The sequence below is a fragment of the Mustela erminea genome, chromosome 20, assembly GCF_009829155.1.
Source record: "Mustela erminea isolate mMusErm1 chromosome 20, mMusErm1.Pri, whole genome shotgun sequence".
Taxonomy (NCBI): Eukaryota; Metazoa; Chordata; class Mammalia; order Carnivora; family Mustelidae; genus Mustela; species Mustela erminea.
This window is the reverse complement of record NC_045633.1, coordinates 30214301-30234198: the sequence shown is the minus strand read 5'-3', so window position 1 is coordinate 30234198 and position 19898 is coordinate 30214301.

Genomic DNA, 19898 nt, shown 5'->3' with positions numbered 1-19898 from the left:
ATAAATGGGGCATGTACAAGGTTAAATCCTGGAAACTTTTGCTTATCTTCTCTCTCTCTCTCTCTCCCCGATTCTTTCCCTCATCTGTCTTCCCTCAACTCTGATCAGTGTTAACAGCCTGGTGAAGGTCTCAACCCATCCCTTCTCTACTCATATGATCTCGAACAAATATGTAGCTATGTATCTTATTATCTGTTGCTACCTAACAAACCATACAAAGCTCAATGACATGAAACGCGATTATTTTAGTAAACTTACGGTGTCTGTGGGTCTGGAATTCAGGCATGGCTCTTTCTTTCTTTCCTTCTTTCTTTCAAGATTTTAAGATTTTGTTTGTTTGTTTATTTGGTGGGGGGCAAGAGAGAGACCATGAGCAGGTCCTGAGCACAGAGTCTGACATGGGGTTCGATCCCATGACCTGGAGATCATGATCTGAGCTGAAACCAAGTGTCAGATGCTCAAGGGACTCACCCGCCCAGATGCCCCAGGCAGGGCACATTTTTTGTTCCACGTGTGTGGGGTCTCAGAGGGGAGATGCAAACAGCGACAGGTGACTGGAATCATCTAGAGGTTTCCACTCACACATCTGCTGTCTGGACTGGGATGTCTTAAAGGCTGGGCCCAACTGGACCTGTTGCCTGAAACACCTAAATATGACTTTGTGTGTGGCTTGGGCTTCCTCACCACGTGGCTGCTAATTCACACAAGGAGGGTCCCAAGAAGAACTGTCTGGAGAGGAAGTGTTTCAAGAGTTTCAAAGTCATGGGCATCCTTTTCCTCTCTATTCTGTCGGCTAAGAGTGAGTCATAAGGCCAGCCCGGGTTCAAGGGCAGGAGAATTAGATCTTCCCAGCCCTTGGGTATCTGCACAGGCAAAACGTGTTCTGAAACAGAGAGGTGACCACATAGGAGTCTAAGAGAGGACTTGCCTGAGCCCCGTCCCCGCAAAGGGAGCCATGACTGGGCAGGGTGGGAGGGCGGTGTCTTGGCTGAGAATGAGCAGGAGCGACCCCCGTGCACATGCCCAAGTATGCATCTCATTCCTGTCCCTGATCACAGAGCATGGAAATCTGTGTCCCCAGGTTCACCAGGCCTTGACAACATATGGTTATTGAGGGATTAGACGAAAGTGGAGGAAGCCCAGAGCTCTGGTGGCAGTTTAACCTACTGGTAGACCAGTGACACGGCAGGAAGCAAAGAGCTCTAGAATTTGTTGTCCTTTGAAGGATGGCAATGGTGGCAAGAAAGAGACCTACTGTGAAGCTAATGAAATTCAGGCTTCAAGCTCCTCCCTTGCAAGGCTGTGACAACATCTGCTTCTAATGCTTTCGTGGTAGCTGTGAATTCTCTTCTTGAAGAGCACACCCCATGTCATATAAGCCTCAGGTCCTGCAAAACCTGGACCCACCCCTGGGAAGTGCTCTCCCGAAACATACTTACGGCAGGGTGCCGAGTCCCTAACTTTGAAACTTTTTGCAATTCCCAAAGGACAGTGATGGAGGAAACCACAGCAACCTATCGAGTTGCTGAGTCTTTGCTTGTTCTCATTTTTGACAGGGACACAAAGGTTAGTGACGGGAAAGAAGTTAGGAAATGGGAAATGTATTTGCATGCTCTCAGATTATTAAAAATAAATACTTATCATACTGTATTGGTTTCCCCAATCCAAATGCAGATGCAGGCGGAGATCCAGCCCTTGGAATACAGCCCTCCTTTAAAAAGGCAATTATAAGATTTCATTTTCTTTCCTTTTTTTTAAGATTTCATTTTCAACAGTGTCTTTTATTGTCAAGCCCCTTGGCAAAGAAGTTGAAAGAAAGCCAAGCCTATAATGGCTGCATTGATGAAAGGCATGCTAATTCACGGGTTCTCATTCTGACTGAGAAAGTCACAATCTTGGACATTCCCTGCACACCAGAAATCAACACACCAACCTAACCATGCTCAAAGCCGTGCCGTTAGAGTCGGCGGACGTGGCTGACACAAGCAGGAAAGGATGCCACTAAAAGGGGGCTGGGTGGCTCCAGGATCACAGGCAGGATGTGGGGGAGACTGGTTCAGAGTCAGTCGTGAGGACCCTGCTGCTGGGACCTAAAAAATCCAGTGGGTTGGACATCACTTTGGCACTTAATGCAGGTCACTAGCCAACGTGTGTGGTCACGGGTACCATGGCAGCCAGTGTTACCCCTAATGCCAACTTGTCCTCTACTGGACTCTACTGGCACTACTCATTCCAGTCAGCAGCTCACAGTGTACAGATGGGGCTGGGTGCATTGGACTGGTCAAGCCTGGGTTTCATGACCATAGGCCAGTTGCAAGAGAAGCTGGGAAAGTGACATTCAGGCTTTTTTTTGTTTGTTTACGCAGAAGGCACACTTCAAAACCATAGGCGTGGACAAGAGATTTGAACAGACCCTTCACAAAAACAAATGCAGGAACAGCCAACAAGTACACGAGAAGATGGTCAACATTGAAACTAGCCGGGGAATTGCAAATGAAAACCACAGGGAGATGATACTCTACATCCACTCAAGGGGCTAAAATTTAAGACGGACAACACCAAATGTTGACAAGGGTCTGGAGCAACTGGACCTCTCCTATGCTGTCAGCCCCCATGTAAAATGCTACAACCACTTTGGAAAAAACAGTTTGGCGGTCTCTTATGAAGTTAAGTATACACTTATACAACTCATGATTCCACTCCTAGGTATTTAGCCAAAAAAAAGGAAAATGTATGTCCATACAAAGACTTGTACACAAATGTCCATGAAAGCTTATTCACAACAATGCAAACCAGAGACAATTCAAATGTCCATCAACAAGTGAACAGATTGACAAATTATAAATTGTGATGTACCCATGGAATGGAATCTGAGTCTTAAAAAGGATTGCAACAGCTTGGATGAATCTAAAAGCATCGAGGTGAGTGAAAGAAGCCCGTCCAACAGGAGTACCTCCAGTAGAATTCCATTTTCACACACTTCAGGCAGGAGAAATCTATTCCATTGGGCTAGAAAGCAGATCAATGATTAGCTGTAGCCTGGGGTGAGGGTGTGTTTAGTGGGAAGAGGCTTGACAAGGACGCTTTTGTGCTAAAGGAATTGTCCTGCATCTCGACTGGGGTGGTAATTTTGTGTGTATATGGTCAAGATTCATCCAACAAAAATATGTGCATTTTATTGTATGTAAATTGTACCTCAATAAAATTGATTTTTAAGAAGCATGAGGACAACATGGGGGGCCTACTTTCAGATAATGTACATTTCCTGGGAGAGTCAGAGAGGACACAGCTTACTGAGCCCCTGTGAGGAGTCTTCAGTATTAAATGTGTGATTTCCCATCATTTAATTATTCATGATAATCTCTAAGAGGTACTTTGACCCTCTTACAAATGAGAAAATTAGACTCTAGAAAAATTGTCACTTACCACAACTAATAAAAGGTTAAATTATTAGTTAATTTATAAAAAGTGATTTGCTCCACCAGCATTTATGGAGTGCCTACTGTGTACAAGGCTATGTCCCAGGGCTCTGAGCTCCCATCTCTGGAAACTCAGAGCTGGGGAGTAAGGGCCATCACAGAGAACAGCGATCCAAAAGGAGAGGGGTATAAGGGTGTGGGAGCAGGGCTGCACCTGTCAGGGAGGGTTCCTTGAGGTTCCTTGAGTCTTGAAGTATTGGTGAGGGATTTACAGACTTGAGAAGAAGGGAATGTGGTGGGGGGGCTTTCCAATTGTCTAGATATACCCAGATAGGCCTGGGCACAGCTTTCCCATGGATGGGGATGGTATGGACAGATGGAGGAACTAAGATCACATAGGCTCAGAATTGTTACGTCAGGAAATAGGGAGTCACAGCAGGTGTTTCAGCACCACAATGATATGATCAAGGAGCAGATAAAGAAAGAGCTTCATTACAGTGGCATTCATCTGGAAAATTCCTTGTCTGTTCTGGGCTAGCTTAGATGCCACCTCTCAGAAATCGTCAAAAAACAAAACAAAAACCCCACAAAACCAAAAAACAAACAAACAAACAAACAAAAAAACCCCCAAAACCATAGTGTAGGGCCACCCGCAGTAAAAAAACAAAACCAAAACCAAAAACCAAAAACCAAAAACAAAACCCAAACCATAGTGTAGGGCCACCCGCAGTGTATCATCTTAAGGGTTTATGGGCAATGTATCACATTCTATCACAGTATAAACACATCACAATGTATCATAGTCAAAAACAAGCAACAGCATTTCTTGAGCTCATATCCCATGCCAGGCAGCTGGCACACATTACTTAACTTCATGCCCCTAACAACTAGTTGTGTTATCCTCCCCTTCTTATGAATGAAGACGCTAGAGTATAAAGGGTTAACTTCCAATCACAAGGCTGGTGCATGGCAGCCTTTAAATGGCAATTTAAAACCTGATCTGACCCTTTACATCTCACAGTGCAACTTTTTTTTTTAGAGATTTTATTTATTTATTTGATAGAGAGAGAGAGAGACAGCGAGAGAGAGAACACAAGCAGGGGGAGTGGGAGAGGAAGAATCAGGCTTCCTGCTGAGCAGAGAGCCCGATTCGGGGCTCGATCCCAGGACCCTGGGATCATGACCTGAGCTGAAGGCAGTCGCTTAATGACTGAGCCACCCAGGAGCCCCTCACAGTGCAACTTTTTGATTATGAAAGTAGACTTCTCTATTGGTCCGAGAGGGCCCACCCATCAGGACCAACAGGCTGGCTGGGGACTCTGGTCTGCCCCCTGGTTGATGCCGCTACCCAGTCCTGTAGGGAGAGGCAGCCAGGAACTGTGTCGCTGCCCCACACCCAGGGCGAAGCTTCTCCCGGGCAGGATTCCCTCTCTCCCTTCAGACCTTCCTCTAAGCTCCTCCAAGCTGCCTCCTCACAGGGCTGCCCTGTGCCAGCCATACCCTGAGGCTCTCTGCCCCCTGGCTTCTCTTTAGGTTTGGCAATGGGGAGCCCAGTAGGTGCTAAGAATGAAGGAAGAGAGTGGAGTCTGGGTCTTTGTTTCTCAGCTGCCTATCCTCAGAGACACCACCAACTGGGCTGCTTCTTCTGACAAGCGCCACAGGTCCAATCAGGTGGCTCTCTCCTCTCCCCTTGGGCCCCTCATGCCAGTCTCAGCGGCCATCCCTGCCCCTTGCCCCCTGTCCCCCACCACCCAGGTCTAGGGGCAGTCATGGAGCCCAAGGCACTGCCTCAGTCTGGTGGTTTTCCTCTCCCCTGCTCATACTTCTGACAAGTCTCTAGTACGCTCCCTTCAAACTATCCTGTCATTTGGTGTTCCTACACGCTGTTAGTATCAACACGTCCCCCCTTTCTACCCACACTCAGTTTCTCCTTGCGTGGTTCCTCAAGTTTAGGTAATTTGGTACATACGTGGGTCATCCACAAAAGCAAATCAGGTCCCAGCCAGGTTGGTCCATTCAGAGTGGAGCTCTTCTGGGACTCTTTGATGGTTGTGGGAAACTATTCTCCTGCTCACCCTCCTCTTCCCTCCTCATGCCCCCCACCATAAGAAGGAGGAGACTTGCAGCCACATGTCCCCTGGCAGCCCTCTTGTGACCATGAGGGAAACCAACGTGAGGAAGAAGCCAACAAGGAGAGGGAGGGAGATGAGAGAACAGTAGGGAAACTGGGTCAGAGCCCTCCTACAGGATTATTTATTCTATTTTTAAAGATTTTCTATCCCTTTCTTCCTTTCTTTTCTTCTCTTTTCTCTCTTTCTTCCTTTCTTTTGCGTGAGCCAGGTTGGGGGTGGGGGTGGGGATTCCTGTGGGGAGAAGCAGACTCCTGGCTGAGCACAGAGCCAGATGCTGGGTTCGATCCCATGACCCTGAGATCGTGACCTGAACCAAAACCAAGAGCCGGAAGCCTACCTGGCTGAGTCAGCCAGATGCCCTGTGGCCTCTTTAGTTTTGCAAGATGACAAAAAGTTCTCTGTGCTTAAGTTCATTTGTATTGGATTTTCCACCATTTGTAAAATATATCTTTAAGAGATTTACCAAAGACAGTCCCCAAACTGCTTTACCTTCCCCCTCTCTTTTCCTAATGGATTCTACACAGCTCTTCACCCATTTGCATTTCGCTTTTAGATGTGCAGCCGATTAGATTACTTCTAGAATGAAACCCAGGGCTTATCTCGTGGAAGCAACCACCTTCATCTCAGGCCACGCAATCACTTTTATTCCTACCCCAGAGTCTGGCACCGTCTTCCATTAACGTGTCAGCGTGGAGCTCCCTGAAATAAAGTGCCGGAGCACAATTGTTGAGCTGGGCTAATTAAAGATGTGTATCATTGGTGGAATTGTCTCTTTGGAACCAAAAAATTAATTATGTTTCTTTGGCCTGGTGACCAGATGTGGAAAACAAACCAACAGATACACATAATTGTTTGCTATCTCCTGTTCTAATAAATTATCTCCAGAACTCATTTGCTTTTTCAGATTCTGTGGGTACCAGACGATGAATGTCCAATGGGATCTAAAGAAACGGATGCCACATGGTTGGCAGTTCTTGGGAATGCTTACTTCCCTCCGGGGACACGTGACTGGGGCGGAGATGCCAGCCACATCCCAAGGAGCGTCTGTCCATAACTCTGTGGATCAAACATGTGTCTGTTGGTTGGCATCAAAACAGGGAAGTGGGGCTTTTTGTGAGAAGACACAGATGGCAGTGACCTGTTCTTCTGAAGAGGAGTGGCTTCCACAAACGGCCTGGAGAGAATCCTCCCTGGTTCTTCCTCATGTGCTCCAGGTGTGGGTGGCCAGAGTGAGCTGCCCTGAGGGTGTGTTTTGAGGGTGTATTTTGCACATGGTGGAAAATCTGATTTTCAAAGTTAGGGGAACAGTCCATGAGACCACCGTCCCTTCTGACACCAGAGGTCCCCAAGACTCCTGGTTTGATAATTCACTAAATAGACTCATAGAATTTTCCAAGAGCTCTTACACACAAAGTCAGGGTTTATGACAGTGAAAGGATACAGATTAAAATCAGTGTAGGGAAGAGGCTCATGGGGCAGGGCGTAGATAAGATCCAAACACAGGATTCCATGGAAATTTCCAGTTGTTGCCCAATGGTGGAGTTAAGGGCTGTGCTAATGTCTCCCAGCCACATGTGATAACATGCATGGAGCGCTGCCAAGCAGGCAGACCACCCAGCCTTGGTGTCAAGAATCTTTATGCCTGGATGGCTCAGTGGGTTAAAGCCTCTGCCTTCAGCTCAGGTCATGATCCCAGGGTCCTGGGATCGAGCCCCACATCGGGCTATCTGCTCAGCAGGGAGCCTGCTTCTTCTTCTCTCTCTGCCTGCCTCTCTGCCTACCTATGATCTCTGTCAAATAAATAAATAAAATTAAAAAAAAAAAAGAATCTTTATGGGGGATCCATGGTTGACTCTCCAAGTGGCTGAGCTCAGTCTCCAGCCCGTTTGGAAGACAAGCTGACCCTGTGTCACCCAACAACCCCACCCTAAATCCTATAGTTAGACCATTTGCCATGGCCCAGGGCCCTGGTAAACAAAGACACTCTTACCAGGCAGGACATTCCAAGAACTCAATGGATTTTTGCATAAATATACAGGTGGTCACCACCCAGAGGAAAACATAGAATGCTTTGTCTCTATCTGTCCAACAGAATCCGCCCCAGCTGGTGAGGTTAACAGCCAGCCAGTCTCCCCCTGGAAGGCCTCAGGGAACTTCCACAGCCTGGATCCCCCCACCAACACTGACTCCCCCAAATCCTCCCAAGAGGGCAGCTACAAAAGCACTGGGAATTTTGCACAGAAGACTACCCCCTCCCAAATCCCAAATCCTAGCTCAGTCCCTCCGCCTCGCCGCCCCCGCCAAAGCTGTGTTTCTAGGGCTTTAAAGTGCCTACTCAATCACTTGACTTGGCAAATGAATATATTTTTAAAAGTTTTTATTTATTTATTAGAGAGAGAGAGAGAGAGATAGAGCGCACAAGCAGGGGGAGCAGGCTCCCCACTGAGCAGGGAGCCAGATGCGGGACTCGATCCCAAGATCCTGGGATCATGACCTGAGCCGAAGGCAGACGTTTAACCAACTGAGCCACTGAGGTGCCCCTCAGCAAATGCATATTACAAGAGTGTCTCCCAAGAGTCATTTGAGCACGAAGTAGCCCAAAAGTTCTGGGTGTCTGTTTCTCAACCTTTCCACCAAATTCCAGACTGGTTCATATAATGTGGGCCTAAGACAACTACGGACGTCATGCCCTAGGGAGTAATTAGGGTTTCTGAATTTTAGGGAGTCTTACCAAGGCGGTACATGGCCCAAACTCCTCACTTACAGGTTACAGTCTTACTGCTCCATCCTCCCGGCCAGCCTCTTCCGCTTGCAGGGACCTCCAGTTGTTAAAGGGTTTTACAATTAATGTAATGAATGCCATTCTGTGGGCCTTCTGCAAAATTGGCCGCTTAGAAAGGCTAAAGTCAGATCCTGTCTGATCGCATTTTAAGCTCCGTGATTAACCAACAGCACGTCTGGAAGCCAGACAAAGCCCGAGAAACGCTCCCAGCCAGCACAAAGCCTTCGCCGACATTTGCTGTTGAGATACAGGGAGGCCACCGAGATCCGGCCTGACTTCAGGAAGAAAGAGCAAGATTGCAGGGTCACAAAAGAGACCCCAGGTCACCAAGTTTGTGGAAACAAACACCCCACCATGGCAGCTTGCTTTTCACACCCACACAGTGGGCACGGTGTGTCTTTTTATGGCTCTGTTATTCTTTTGCATTAGCTACCGATACCAAAAGTTTGCTCTGCAGGTTTGTGTCCAATTTATGGACATGCACATATGATTATACCGGTATTATATGGCTGCACATAAAAGCTGGTGACTGTGGAATCTCATTAGTTTTCACTTTGGTAAATCACCATCCTAGCTCAACTCAACAAAGAAGTGGTTTGTTCTGCCGACAGGCCTGGTCTGCCAGAGCGCTTCCTAATTATGATACACTCTCAAGGGCTCATTAGCAACTAAATTACATCCTAGTCATTGAGGAAGCTGGCTTCTTGCTTTGCAAGGAGGCACACTGGTTGGATGAAGGAGCGTTGTTATGTCATTCATTCATTCCCTTCCTCCCTCATTCATTCATTCATTTATAATACCAAATTGGAGATGCACAGGGATTGGCCATGGTCTCCTCAGTCATTAGTGCAAGCCAACGAGGTGCCAGACTGTAACATTTCCATTAAGAGACATCCCAGCCTGTCTTCTGGTTCCACCTGCATTTTGCCATCAGCCAAATGAGTTTTGGGAACTTACGGTCAACTAAATCTGGGAAACGTTGTCCTAAACGTGGATGGGGAGAAGCTGGAGAATATAGTACCACACATCTTGAGAATTGATCCTAGGGACACCCAGGCTGTTGTGTGGACCCTGGTGCTGCTCCAAGTTACCTCTGCACCCAGGATCCCCCACGGGAATGGCTCCCTGTCCCTGTTTTCACTCAGGCTCCTTGTCTTTTGGCCAGACAGGTGAGAGAGCAAATCTTCCCATCTCCTCTTGAGCCCCTCCCCCACTTAGCCCCACAATGGTGCATTGTCCCCATGCTGTCACATCTGGCTTTCTAGCACCTACTTCAGATTGTGGCCTGCCCTTGCTCAAAGCCCTTGGGTGGCTCTCTCTTGTTCCCTAACTTCCAGACTCCAGATGACCTGGTGCTTGCTCTGTCCTCATCCTATCTCCCCACCTCTGTCAGGGGGGCATGAAGCCCTTCAATACCCCTGCTCCTAGGTGCCCCCTAGTCCCTGGATCCTGTGCCCCTTCCTGACGCTGCCCCCTCTGCCTCACATGCCCTTCCCCAGGACGACTCCTCTCTCCTCTCCCTCCGGGCTCAGCTCATGTATCCACATCTGTGATGCTTTCCTGACAAGATTGAGGACGTGGAAAGACGAGCTCATCCTAAGGCTGGCACAGAGCAGGAGCACTCACGATGAGAGGCTGAAATGCCAACCACAAGCCAGACTGTATACGGAGACAGAACCTGAATCCACAACCCACAGCAACCAGCGCCAGACAGCCAGGACTTTATCGACCAGCAGCTTCTTTAGTCTTCCTTCCTGCTTCCAATTTAGGATAAATCAGAGAAAGCCAAATATGCTCCCTTAACCAACCACACAGGATGTTCCACTTCTAAGAAGCCCACCTCCTGCTTCCTCAAATCCCCCGGACAGGGCATGTCTGAGTCCCCCATCAGCCCACTATAAAGCTTTGTCCCCCGGCTGCCTGCCTCTGGGTCTCTGCCAAATACAAATGACAAGGGCTTACTTGTTATCAGAGGCTCTGAATAAATAGCATTGGCTTGTCCTCATTTGGGTGGCCTTGACTTACATCCACACTGACCCCCTCCCTCCTCCCTGAGTGCAAGGTCGCACCCCTCCACAGCTCAGCTCTGTCACAGGCGTCTTCTTGCCAAGTTAGAGTCGCCTGGGAGCACATCTGCCCGCCCAGCACCCAGCACAGGAACCACCCCCACGAATGCTTGTGGGTGGAGGGAATGAATGAACGCACCAATGATACAGATGTCTATAGGCTTGGTGTCACCATGCCAGATGCCCCAAGTCCAGAGTCCTCACTCTGCACTCACGTGGGTGTCAGGCCAGTGAGGACCAAAGCTGGTGCCTCCCCCAACTTTGAGATGTTTGAGAAACAGGGTGATTTGGTTGCGGCCCTGTGGAGCTTGGCACCATTGAGAACATATACATGTGACCCCTGAGGGTAGTTCCTGTCCTCCTCCAGCCTGTGCACTTCCTGAGGGCAAGGACATGGCTCCACTGTCCATGGTATTTGGTGTCTTTAGGCAGAGAGGCAGGCAGAGAGAGGAAGGGAAGCAGGCTCCCTGCTGAGCAGAGAGCCAGATGCGGGGCTCGATCCCGGGACCCTGAGATCATGACCTGAGCCGAAGGCAGAGGCTTTAACCCACTGAGCCACCCAGGTGCCCCTCATAGTAGGTTATTATTAAATATTACAGGAAGGAAGGGAATGAGGGCAGGAGAGAGGGAGGAAGGTGGGCTGAACCTTGGGTCTCCTGGGGTACCCCTCTCCCTCCACCTTTACGATTTTCAAGACTCTCCCCTCCTCCCTGGTGTCTTCTGGCTTCTACCAGACTCACGACAAAGGTCAACACAGGACAGTTCTAAGGCCTCCAAATGAATTTCAGGAACCCTAATATATCTCTGAGCATCCTTAAATGGGCTTTGACTCCCACCACCGACCCCAGTTCCCAGGCCAGTGCCAGCCAGGAAAGCACCATCACAGGGCACGTGCGCCTGACCCCAGGGAAGGTGGCAGGGAGGGCATGTCTCTGCCGAGATGGGGAGACTCTTTTGAAAACAGCACCAAATGCCGAGCACCACAAATTATTCCGTGAATTTTACAGGAACCATAAATATTACATAGTACATTTCCTCAGTTCTGCAGGCCCAGGAAGCAGGTGCTACACGCATTCCAACACGGTAATTAGGCGGACTCAGCAAAAGACCAGACTCAATTATAAAAATCCTGCCATTCGCCGTCTCCAGATCGGTCATTAGGAGAGACCACAGTGAGAAGGGTCCAGTTGCCGAGAACGTCCGGAGTTGACTTGCGGGTTATCTCCTAAGAGCTCGAGATTTTATTTTCGTTTCGGTGCTATCTGAGGCTGATAATGGCCCCACCAAATCCAAATTAAATACATATTTTAGGGATTTTAATCTAAGCAATACCAGCAAATGTGCCACTTTGGGGATGAATTATTTATTTGTCTGAGGCTAAGAAGAGATCCGCACAAGCAGACGAAGGCCCTGGAATAGCGGAAAATAAATTAAAGCGGCAGCTTGTGGCCGGTTTAATGCGCTGACAGCCCCTCGCTGCCCTTAAGTGTCACCAAAAATGAACTCGATGGGCCCCGCCCGGGGAAATATTTAAAGATTTGCTTGTCTCAGAGTTTGCTTTTCCACATGTTCTTGGAAGCATTTGTCTCTGAAAAGCTTACTGAAATTTTTTGGTTTCAAGTCCCCATCTGGAAAACAAAGGTCTAGGGGGAATATTGAATCAATCAATCTGCCTTCTCATTCTGGGCTTTTTGGCCCATGTTGTTTGCGGAACCATGTTTGGGGTTTTTGCAAAGGTATTATGAGTTTCGGGAGTGGGGTGCACTTGGGGGGTCACGTGGGGTGTGTGCCTCCACCCCAAGCCCCTCAGGGCTGATGGAAGCGTCCGAGGCAGTGTCTAGACGGGTCCTAATTGATTGTTAATCAGCGCCCTGCCCAAAGCACATATAGACTGGGATCTGTTCCATGCAACACAAGTCTCCGCCCAGTGGAATGTTCTCTACCTGAGCTGTCCAGCACAATGGTCACTGGTTCCCAGCGGTTACCAAGCACTTGAAATGTGCCAGTGTGACCAAGGAGGCTGAACATTTCATTTAAACATTTTGTTTGTTTTCCATTCATTTACCTTTTAAAGTTAGATGCTTGACACAATTTTTGGAAAACTCTCAAGGATGTTTGCACCAGCTTGGACAGTTGAATCAGCTTTTTCAATGGCAAGTTTGATGAAGCCTAAATACAGATCAGGTATTTCGGGTGAAAATTTAGGGGTCAAAGTTGAGCTCTGTAGTAAATGTAAAACATTTCATTAATAAATCTTATATTGATCCTGTGCCAGAATGACATTTTGGGTATTTTGTATTAAATAAAATATAGTGTTAAAATTTATCTTCTCTGTTGCATTTGCTGTTTTAATGTGGCTAATGGAGAATTTCGATCACGTATGTGTGCAATGGTTCTGGTGGCAAGGTTGATGGTCCGGGCTCATGTAGGCATGCAGTACCAGGATGAGGAGGTCTCAGCCCTCATGGGCCTCAGGGTTGGCAGGATGGGGACACAGACAAGCAAGTGAACAGCATCAAAACAGCAAAAGACAGGAGAAAATCCTCCCTGCGCATGGAGCCTTTTAGGACTAAGTGTCTATAACAAACTCCACTGTAGATGGCAGGCCTACTGGCTTCCAGATGCAGCAGCTCCCTGAATCAAGAGCAGAAAAGCCAGCAACCAGGACCGGGGGAAGTCCTGACACAGGGACAGCCAAAGCAGTTACCACCAAGTCCTCTGTGGCCTCAACTTCAGAACAAAACTCAGCCCCATCTGGAGTCTCAGGAAAAGCTGGACACTGCCTGTGAGGTAGACTCTCCCACCTCCCAATCCCTCTCCTAACCTGGTTCTGCCCAAGCTGTCACATATTGCTACCCTGGGTTCATGGCCTGTGTGGCACTATGGGGTCCCAACCTTATTCAGTGGGAGAACCCCTTTGTCACATCAGAAAAATCCATATAGCCAAGGATGGTCATGGTGCTCTGAGTGCCTACAGAGGGAGACACCAGTATAGGACAAACAGCCTGAACCGAATTCATTCAGGTGCATTTAAAAAACAATTTGAAAGTGATTTATCACAGCCCCTCCATACATTTGAAACCTAAACCACTGTGGAGAGACTGTATTTGGGCTAGCTGCAGAGTGGGGATGGAGGGGAGATTTGAGAAGCCCTGGTGGGAACTCTTGGCAGGACGCTGGGAGCAGGAGGGGAGAGGGAAGGGTCTGGAATGCCCTTGGGATCCCCAGGCCTTGAGTGTCAACACCAGCTTGGATTCAGGAGGCATTTTTTCCACCCAGGACAGAGGAGGTGAGTTTTCTCGGAGGGGTGTGTGTGTGAGACCCATAGGAGAAGCAGGTCCCTGGGGCTGGATGCACTGTGCCCAGATTTTCCCTATGTAGAGGTCACAACTAGGCCCTCACCAGAGCAGTAATGCCCCAAGGGGAGGCCAGGCTGCATGGTAGAGCATCTGACTTTCCCTATCTCTTGTGCTGGGGCTTCTAGAAGGCAACTCAGAGACAAAAGTTTGAGGACAAGTAGGACAAGTGGTCTACTTGGGAGGGAAAAGGATGGGGTGGCAAAGTGAGCTATGGGAATTAATCCCATGGACAGACCCCAGAACCCAGTGTGGAGTACCACCTCACAGTTAGCCCATCAGAGCGCAATGCTACCTGCTGGGGTTTTCGGATGCACTGTCAGTTATCTATTGCTGCATTAAAAAGTCATCCTAACACTTACCTTAAAAACGAGAGCAGTAACGATCTTGCTTTCCGTGGTTCAGGACCTTGGGAGCGATGCTGCAGGGTGGTTCAGGCTTAGAATCTTGGGAGGTTGCAAGGGAGCTCCCAGTGGCAAGTCTCGCCCAGGGCCAGAAGATTGGCTTCTACAATGGCTCCAAGGGGCTTGTGAGTTGGTTCCCCGCCATCTGGCCTCCTTGTGGTCGGGCCAATGTTATCTCAGTGCAGGGACTCAAAGGAACAGGTGTCTTTCTGCAGGAATGCCGGAAGGCTTCTCAGAGGAGGCAGTGTGGAGAGGGATTTTCCACGGCAAGAAGGCATTCCTACCAGGAAGACGTGGTTCATTCGTTGGTTGACTTCAGGGACTGTGCCGGGTGCTGCAGCGAGGTGAACATTGGCAGGAGAGGGCTGGGGAGTTGGTGGGGAGCTGGTGGGGAGCTGGTGGGAGATGCTGCATGGCCTTCAAGGCAAGGTTTCTGGGAGGACAGATCATTTGTTTGTTGCTGCTCGAGGCTCTGTGTGTGATTTCATTTATGACCATCAACCCAAGTGTAGAAACGGGGAAACTGAGGCACAAGACGATGAGTGACATTTGTAAAGGTCAAGCAGCTATAAGTGGTAGAGCTGTGTTTGGCAGCCAGTCCGCCCAACTCCTGGGCCTAGTCAGAGCACCAGATGCCTCTCAGGGAGGTGGGATGCTTAGCCTTAAGGTCACTGCTGTTCTCAAGGGAGCAGGATGCAGGAGACTTTGTAAGTCATGACAGAAGCAAGAAGAAACCTAAAGCTTTGGGTCTAGATGGAGCACAAGACACGGAGATCCAAGACCTGGATTTGAATCCTGGCGCTGACCCATTTTGTGGATGTTGACAACTCTGTTAGCCTCTGGGCCTCCATTATGTCATCTGCTAAATGGGGTCCTTTCATTTGCCTGATAATGTTTACTGAGCACAGGGTGCCTGGGTGGCTCAGTTGGTTAAGTGGTTGTCTTCAGCTCAGGTCATGACCCCAGGGTCCTGGGATGGAGTCCCGCACTGGGCTCCCTGCTTGGCAGGGGTCTTCTTCTCCCTCTCCCTCTGTGCTTGTTCTCTCTCTCTCTCTCGTAAATAAACAGAATCTAAAAAAATAAAAAGTTTACTGAGCACTACTGCGCGCAGCATTCCTTCCTACGTACTGAGGTCTAGCACCTGCCCCCTAGTGAAGGGAGAAGGATAGTAAACAAGCAGCTAAGAAGGAGACATTTCAAGGCAAGTGCTGGTAAAGAAGAAAATCAGAGAGAGACTGAGTGACCACTTTGATTAGGACACTCTGAAATCTACGCTGACTGCTCAAGTGAGAAAGAGCCTGGCGAAGATCTGAGGAAGAATCCATACTCTGGCTGAGGGCAAAGCAAGTGCAAAGGCCCTGAGGCAGGAATGACCTCGATGGTTAACGAGAAGCTCAAAGAAATGAGTCAAATCTTGTTATAGGTCAGATCTGGGGGTGGGTAGGGGCTGCTTGGGGGATGAGCTATTCCTCATCCCAGTTTAGCCCACAGGCCCCAGAAGGAGGACATGTATGTCAGGCAATAGCCTCTGACTTCTTTCCCAAATCCAACGCCACATGGGGAGGCTGAGTCCCCTGAAAGCCAGCTGCTTGGTGTCTGTTTGGATTTGCCATTAGAACATGAATACTCCTAATTTAATTTTTTTTTTGTGTCTCTCTGAGTGACTAACTCCACGAGTCATCTCTAAGCAGAATGTGCTGGAGGTAAAAACCAGCAGATTTTACATGAAAACCAAGAGCTGCCTATAGACACTTGGCAGCCTCTAGTGCTGGGCGGTGACCTTGTCTGGTCCAGGGTCGTGCACACAGATGGTGCTTAATGTATGCTCAATATGCCTGAATGACCTCACCAGTCAGGATGCTCTATTTAGTCCCTCCCAGGCCTTGCTGCTGCAAAGGAGCATCGGAGGAGGTGGGCCAGGGAGGAGGTTGCAAGACATCATCACAGTGAGTCAGGCCAGGTGACCAGCTAAACCAAGTGTGGCTGCTGACCTCTCCTGGCATCTCCCACCCCATTTCTGGAGCGCCTACTATGTCCCAGATACTGCGCTTACCCACTCGGCCCACATGGACTGTAGCTGTTGCCTCTACACAACCCCAAGACATGTCCACATCACTTTCCCAGGACCAGGGGCTGCTTGGTCTCCTAGGAGAGCAGCCTCAACCAGCATGGTCTTGGGTGTCCCAAAAGTTGATCCAGTCCACTCTCCCACTCTTGACCTCTTGGGGGCTCTCTGGGCCAGATAAGCAAGGGCCAGAGCTCTCCTGGGCAGGAGTACTGCAGGCCTGCCCTTCTCTCTCATTCCCTAGTTCTCACCCCACGGGACCTCAGAAGCCGGGGCAGCCCACAGCTCCAAAGGGCAGTCAGTTCAACTGCTACTTCCTGCTCAGAGATCTTCCCACTGGCAGGACCAGCCACCCCCAGCTTGTTTTCATCTTTCATCTGTTTGTTCAGAGCAAAAAATGTATCACGGGAAGTGGGAGCGGGGGTGGGGAGGATCCCAGCTCTACCAGGGAAGAGGGCAGGCCGGGCACACCGCTGGGTTACCTCACCTCCGTCACTCTGCCTGTCTTGTGGTCTGGTTCTGAGTCCCACATGGGCCAGGCAGGCTGGTAGCTGTGCCCAGGGGAGCCCGCTGGGCACACTCTGCCTCTGCTTCCTCCCGGCTGTTTCCCTACAGGCTGGGAAAGAAAGAAAGCAGGTTAGCCGTTTCCACCCTCACCCCTCAGGCCTCTTCAAACAGAACTCTGAGCTACCTCTACAGGGATTTCTGGAATATATTTCTGTGTAATTTGGGATAGTTCAGTAATTTTCCAGAAATACATTAACTGGGCCTGTTGCCTGCCTTTTACGTAAATATTGCTTTCCCGTTATAATAATTATAATAATATTTGCCATGTATTAAACACTTACTGTATTCCAGACATGGCAACCCTGGGAAGAAGGTTGCTGTTGGTGTTCTCATTTTCCAAATGAATAAACAGAAGTTCAAATAAATACTTTGTACAAGGTCATTCTAAGTGATATTACCAGATCTGCCTGCCTCCCACAGCCGGACAGGATCGGACCCCAAAGCCATTCTTAACTTGCATTCCCTCTTCTAAAGAGAATAGAAAGATAAAATACTCATTTGGTCAGACTTCCTTGCAGCTAGAATGGCCAAGCCACCAGTTTAGGCCATCAACACGTAAGCAAAAAGGACCAGGCAGAAGCTCTTAGAGCTAATTCAGCCATTCAGATTTTGTCCTTTTTTCTGTCTGGAACTCAGGTATGATATGTGGAAACAGAGCAGCCATCCTGTAGCCACGTGGTCAAATCCCCATGCCAAGGATGGCAGAGTAGGAGGGTAGAAATAACCTGGGTTTCTGTTTACGTTAGTGGACTGCCTTCCCCAGATCCTTGCTTCATGAAGCAAAAACATTTCTTACTTATTTTATATTCCATTTATGGGGTTTTGTAGTTTCTTACTAGCAAACAAAACTAATTGACACCTGGCCCCCTCACACCCCATGGTGTTACAAAATTTTGAGGCTGCCCATCAAGGAGGCTTTGGCTTGGGCCCAGGAAAACAACATTAGAATGAACTTCAATTTGTCAAAAACCAAGGACTCTGACCCACAAAACACCACCAGAGTGTCCAGAGAATTTTAGCGGTGGAAATTTCCATTTCCTTGGTGGGTCAACCGTGTCATTACTGAGGTCAAAGATTCTGAAGTCTCTGCAGAGAAGCTGCTCCCTGCAGGAGAGCTGGGAGTCTTGTGGACCTCAGTTTGTGACCTGAGGGCTGCTGCCACCATTGCCCCTCTCCCACTCTGGGGAAGCTGGAAGTTGCCACAATCTCGCCAACCCTGTTGGTTCTGATCCACTCATGAGGGCCATCCCAGGCACGTGAAAGGCAGTGGCTGCGTGGGGGTCAATACACAAGATGCAAATAGACTTCGCCAAGGTCTGCCTTGGCCTGGAAAGGCCTGGGGAAGCTGTTCTGGGCATCCAAACCCAATGGGCAGATGTCCAGCTTAGCAGAAATGAGTGCCCACTATGGCCTCTAAAAGGATCTGGGACGAGGCTGTAAGCATGAGGCCAAGACCCCCGTGTGGTCCCTGGGGCTCGAAGCCAAGCTCAGGCCTGGGAAGTAGAAAGAAACTAGGAAGGGCTTGGGCTTCTTGGAGCCTCTCTGCAGGGGCCAGATTGGCTCCTGTAAAGGGTCACCCTTCCATCCCCCCAAACTCCAGGACTGACTCTCCTCCCACAGACTGTCAGCCTGAAGCAGGCGGTACTTCCCTTGGTACCTTTGCATTAAAATACTGTCTGCATATGGTGGGGAAATTAATGTCCCTTTTTCTTCTTTGTGTGTTTCAATGACTTAATATACAACAAAAGGAGAATTTTTCTCCTGGGAGTTTCCAACAGATGTTGCTATTTCTGTCCAGGCTGTGCCTCCCCTTCCAGCTGCCTAACCCAAATAAAGCGTATTATTCCAATAATCTGGAGGCACGGTGGTGGCACTCCTGTGTCACAACACAATCAGGACGTGCGTGGCCCAGCCATGCAGTGGGGACCGCTGGATCCAATCTGGGCTCTTTGCAATGGGGGTAAGAGTCAAGTTTCTGTCAGGTGGCGCTGGTTTTCTCCCAAATGGAAATGGCAATAGAATCAACAGGGATACCAGCTCATAACACCCTCTCAGGGACTCTAGATCTAGCTGAAGAAAGCCCCCAACAGCCTTCCTGGCTCCTGCCTAGTCCCACCTGCTGCCTCCGCCTGGGCTCACCTCATTCAACTCTGGTGTTTGTCCTAACTACCCTGAGTTCTTCTCATGCTGTATTCGCAAGTATTTGCCACAGAGAGGAAATCTCCTTATAGAGTGGCTAGGAGCAAGGGCTCTGGACCAAGCTGCCCTACGTTTCTAGGCCTGTTCTGGGTGACCTGGGGGAACCACGTGTTGCTGGCGTTTTGACATCTGGACCTCCTGACCCCAGAGAGACGGCTCCTCCCAGGGCTAGCCAATTCCTTGACCCAGTAAATAAAACGCTCACCTTGCAAGTGTGTCGTTTACCCGCAGACCAGCCAATCCGGAGTTCATACCTTCGACCCCCTTCTCTATCAGGCTCTCACCCTCTGGGCCACTACCCACTGCCCTAATGGCCAGACAGCTAGCGACAGCCCCCTACATTCCAGGGCCCTCCGCAATTATTCAAACTAGCCAGTCCGAAGCCTGCCTTCCTGCGCAGACCACAGTCAAGCCTCTCACCCATGTCTTCCCCTCTCTCTGCGTCCTGACTGGCGCGGGCACTTCCCTGGGTAACCGCAGTCACGTGGTGTGGCGTGCGGGACGTGGCGTGGGGGGCGTGGCGTGGGCGCGTGACGTGACATGGGGCACGTGACGTAACGCGGCGTGACGTGACGTGACAGGTGTGTTTGGCTTGGCCTGGGGGCGTGGTGTGGCGTTGTGGCGTGTGGGCGTGGCGTTGTGGCTTGTGGGCGTGGCGTGGCATACCCCAGCCTCTTGGGAACTTCGAATGACAAACCATCTCCTCAATGGCAATTGTGTCCTGATCGGCTGGCCTCACCACACCGGAATGATAATGCAACCTGCATTTTCAAACATTTCCTTAACCACCTGGACCTTAATGTCCTCATCCTTAAAATGGGGATAAAATTAGTATTTGCCTCCTTGGGTTGCAATGAGGATCAAATGAGTTCATAATTCATTTATTACTATTATTACATTGCATTACC